The sequence below is a fragment of the Scyliorhinus torazame genome, chromosome 5 (assembly GCF_047496885.1).
Source record: "Scyliorhinus torazame isolate Kashiwa2021f chromosome 5, sScyTor2.1, whole genome shotgun sequence".
Classification (NCBI taxonomy): domain Eukaryota; kingdom Metazoa; phylum Chordata; class Chondrichthyes; order Carcharhiniformes; family Scyliorhinidae; genus Scyliorhinus; species Scyliorhinus torazame.
This window is the reverse complement of record NC_092711.1, coordinates 168,657,380-168,662,247: the sequence shown is the minus strand read 5'-3', so window position 1 is coordinate 168,662,247 and position 4,868 is coordinate 168,657,380. Positions and strand designations below refer to the sequence as shown.

The 4,868-nt window shown below is 48.9% G+C and overlaps 1 long non-coding RNA gene across 1 annotated transcript; it reads left to right on the top strand.

The window, feature by feature from the left end:
- The first annotated feature begins 244 nt into the window (after positions 1–244).
- LOC140420546 (uncharacterized) lies at positions 245–4,868 on the top strand. Its single transcript, XR_011946437.1, has 2 exons — positions 245–299; positions 2,730–4,868. It is a non-coding gene; the product is annotated as an uncharacterized lncRNA (long non-coding RNA).

The following is a 4,868-nucleotide window of genomic DNA, read 5'->3' as shown; positions in this document are numbered from 1 at the left end:
CATCCCAGTCCCAGGAGTTTGGACAGTGTCGGCCGCAGCTCCCACAATCCCCCGCGCTAGGGAAACCGCTCTATTCACCGCACGGGCGGGTGATCAGGTACTGCGCATGTCCAAGGCTGAGGGGAAGCTGCGCATGTGTGGAGGAAAGCCCGCCCCTGGCCTTCCTGCTGAGGTATTAATCAATGGGAAACTGGGAGGACCGGAAGGACTCTGGTCCTCCAGCCAATCAGAAGGCAGACGTTGTGTTAATGAAGATTGACCATGACACAGACTGAAACCTCTTCCTGTCTCCAACATCTGTGAGTAAAACACTTTCCTTTCTCCCCCTTTCCATTTCTTTTCTCATTCTCACCTTCAATTGGTCACTTGCAGCAACTGAAGGGAAAGGAAGTGAATCCGGGGAGGGTGCAGACTCTGGAAAGCTTGGCCCAGATCTCTCTCTCTCAAAGACATTGACATCCTTTGCTCCCTCAGCTTGACACATCTATTTGTTTGGCTAAAAGGGTGGTTTCTTTCCTAATGTTCACAATTAAAAGGGTTGGTTTCACCAGAGTTCTCCCTGTGTCTATGCGGGTTTCCTGCAAGTGCTCCGGTTTCCTCCCACAAGTCCCGAAAGACGTATGTCTGGTAATTTGGACATTTTGAATTTTCCCTCTGTGTACCGGAACAGCACGGTAGCATAGTGGTTGGCACAATTGCTTCACAGCTCCAGGGTCCCAGGTTCGATTCCCGGCTTGGGTCACTGTCTGTGCGGAGTCTGCACGTTCTCCCCATGTATGCATGGGTTTCCCCTGGGTGCTCCGGTTTCCTCCCACAATCCAAAGATGTGCAAGTTAGGTGGATTGGTAATGCTAAATTGTCCTTAGTGTCCAAAATTTCCCTTAGTGATGGGTGGGGTCACTGGGTTATGGGAATAGGGTGGAGGTATAGCCTTGGGTAGGGTGCTCTTTCCAAGAGCCGGTGCAGACGCGATGGGCCGAATGGCCTCCTTCTGCACTGTAAATTCTATAACAGGCGCCGGAATGTGGCGACTCGGGGCTTTTCACAATAATTTCATTGCAGTGTTAATGTAAGCCTACTTGTGACAATAAAAATTATTATTATTATTGGAGATGGCTAAAATTTAAAGGAACAGTAAATACATGTCGGACAGAGATATGTCGAGTGTTTTTACATGGTACAGATTAGATATATTATGAAAATAAATTACTGTGGATGCTGGAATCGTAAACAAAAACAGAAAATACTGGACAATCTCAGAAGGTTTGACAGCATCTGTGGAGAGAAAAGGGAACTAATGTTTCGAGTCTGGATGACTCTTTGTGACAGTTAGAGAGAACTGGAAATGGGGTCAGATTTGTACTGTAGTGGGGGAGGGGTGGAATGGAGCGGTGGGGGTGGAATGGAGCGGTGGGGGTGGAATGGAGCGGTGGGGGTGGAATAGAGCGGTGGGGCTGGATAAGGACCAGCAATAGGTGGAGATATAGACAAAGATGTCGAGAACAGAAGATAAAAGGAATGCAAATGGTGGTAATTAAGGCTAAGAAGGGTGCTGATAGTGGTACATAAAAAGGTTAGAATGTGTGAATGGCAGAATAAAGGTGAGCAGTGTGTAAAGGGCAACTTGAAATAATTCGAATGGGGGGAGGGGAGGAGAATAATGGGGAGGGAAAAAACGATCAATGGAAGAAATTAAAACAAAAATAAATTGATAGATAAAAATGGGGTAAACGTGGTGGAGAGTCTGAGGTTGTTGAACTCAATGTTAAGTCCGGAAGGGTGGAACATGCCTAATCGGAAGATGAGGTGCTGTTCCTCCAGTTTGCGCTGGGCTTCACCTCAACATTGCAGCAGGCCAAGGACGGACATGTGGACTGAGAGCAGGGCGGTGAGTTGAAATGGCAAACGACAGGAAGGTCTGAGAACTGCTTGCGGATGGACCGGAGGTGTTCTGCAAAGTCTGGAAAAATATATTCATTTTGCTTCGGTTTGCACCCCTCTATCACCTCCACATGGTCTATCTCCGACACTTCCCTTTCCTTCCTTGACCTTTCTATTTCAATTTCTGAGATAAGACAGTCCACTAATATCCACCACAAACCTACCGACTCCCACAGCTACGCCGACTACAGCACTTCACATCCCACATCCTGTAAGGACTTCATCCCATTCTCTCAGTCCCTTCACCTCCATCGCATCTGTTCCGATGATGCCACTTTCCAAAACGGTGCTGCTGACATGTCTTCATTCTTCCTTAACCGTGGCTTCCCACCCACTGTGGTCGACGGGGCTCTCAACCGTGTCCGACCCATCTCCCACACCTCTGCCCTCCCCCTCACTCCTCTCTCCCAGAACCAGGGAGTGAAGGTATCGAGAGATATGGGGGATAGTTTTGGAAAATGATGCTGAGGTAGATCGGCCAATGCTCTCATTGAATGGTTGAGCAGGTTCAAATGGCCGACTGCAGCTCCGATTTGTTGTGGTCCCTGTGTCCAGGCCAGGAAGCAGTGAGCATGGATCTGTCAATCAGCCTGAATCAGCACCTTCAGGAGAATTGGGAGGGTGAATATTAGGTACAGCAGAGTGAGAATGGATGGAGAATGTGTGGGACGGAGATTTACAGATGTTGCGGAATGCAAGAGAAAAGAAAGTTCCAGAGAAACTAGAATAGTTTGTTCTGAATTTCTATCCTGTACTGACAGTGATATCTTTTGTAAATTGTTCAACAGGTGATTCAAAGAGGCCAAATGACAGACAGAAATCTAATACATGTCGTCTGGATCTGACAGTCCCTCAATTCCTTGGGACCTGAATATCATTGGCCTTCGAATCTAAAGGAGAAATGTTTGCCTCATCTGTCAACTTGAAAAGATTTTAAACACCATTGTGACTGGAAAAGCACAGAGACACACACACCCGAGTGAGAGTGTTCCAGAGCACTGACTGTGGAAAGAGCCTTAACCAGTTACACAGCCTGAAAAAACATCGCACCATTCACAGCGGGGAGAGACTGTACACGTGTTCTGTGTGTGGACGAAGCCTCAACTGATTGGCCGAACTGGACAGACATGAGACGACCCAAAACATGGAGAAACCATGGAAATGTGAGGACTGTGGGAAGGGATTCATAGCACCGTCTGTGCTAGAAATTCATCGACGCAGTCACACTGGTGAGAGGCCGTTCACCTGCTCTCAGTGTGGAAAAGGTTTCACTCTATTATCTGACCTGCAGAGACACCAGCGAGTTCACACTGGAGAGAGGCCGTTCACCTGCTCTCAGTGTGGGAAGGGATTCACTCAATTATCTGACCTGCAGAAACATCAGCGAGTTCACACTGGGGAGAGGCCGTTCACCTGCTCTCAGTGCGGGAAGGGATACACTCAGTTATCCCACCTGCGGAGCCACCAGTGGGTTCACACTGGGGAGAGGCCGTTCACCTGCTCTCAGTGTGAGACGGGATTCACTCAATTATCTGACCTGCAGAGACATCAGCGAGTTCACACTGGTGAGAGGCCGTTCACCTGCTCTCAGTGTGGGAAGGGATGCACTCAGTTATCCCACCTGCAGGCACACCAGCGAGTTCACACTGGGGAGAGGCCATTCACCTGCTCTCAGTGTGAGAAGAGATTCTCTCGGTTATTCACCCTGCAGCGCCATCAGCGAGTTCACACTGGGGAGAGGCCATTCATCTGCTCTCATTGTGGGGAGGGATTCACTTGGTTATCCAGCCTGCGGACACACCAGCGAGTTCACACTGGGGAGAGTCCGTTCACCTGCTCTGAGTAGGTGAGATATTCAGTGATCCATCCCAACTATGGAGACACCGCCAAGTTCTCAATGGGGCGAGGCCGTTCTTCTGCTCTCAGTGTGGGAGAGACTTTGTGTTTCATCGCACATGCTCACACACCAAGTTCACAATTGATTACAGGGGTTGGATTCCGCTGGTCTGCTCTCAATCGCATCCAGGACTGCATTTTGTTAATTGTGTCAGTTGATCAATAGGGATGGGCGGAGGGTTTCTTCCTTGCTGGACTGGTTTGTCTCACAAAATTGCCTCCAGTCGGCTGATGATCATTGAGCCATGTTGTGAATTCCTGGCTTCAACTTTCACGAGCATCACAGAGCGAAATAGTGTTTGGTGGTGTAGCCATCTGGGATGGCCACTTACAAAGAAACATGGACATTTGCAAAGCCTCAAGGGAAATATGGCCAATGTAAGATTCAGGCAGGCTCAGAGCCTAAATGTATATTTGTAAGCAGAAGCAGACGGGATCGAAACCGCCAGCCGATTTGCATGCTAATGACCCATTTCCCTAAGATAAAGGAACTGGTACTCAGGTATCCAATACAATTCCAGACATTTCGGTGCCACTCCCTTTACTCGGGAAGCATAAACTCAGGACCCGCCCAGCCATCAAAGAACCCGCCCCTTTATTGGCTCAGATCGAAGGCAGTGATCGAGGACTGCCGAATTATTGGGTCCAAACCGGAGGACCGCCCAAAAGAGTGCGAACCCCCCCCCCCCCCCCCCCCCCCCCCAAGGATAAAGAGAGACACTGCCATGTGTTCGGTCTCTTTTGGACCTGGCGCTCCGGCAACGTCGGACTCCATCTGCAGCACCTCGACCAGAAGCAAGTTCAAGTTCAATGCTCGCTACCATGCGGATGAGCCTAGCTGAACCACAGTTACTTCTCCAGACCCAGCAGATCCAGATTCGAACAAAGACCACTGTTCCTCTGACCTAAGCCGGATGCCTGAAGTTAAGTACAGGTTGTCATAGTGATAGGTGTAATTTAGCTCGTAGTGTTTATGTTGCATGCGTAAGTTAATCTTGTGTGTAAATAAAGTATTATTGATCTTGAACTAA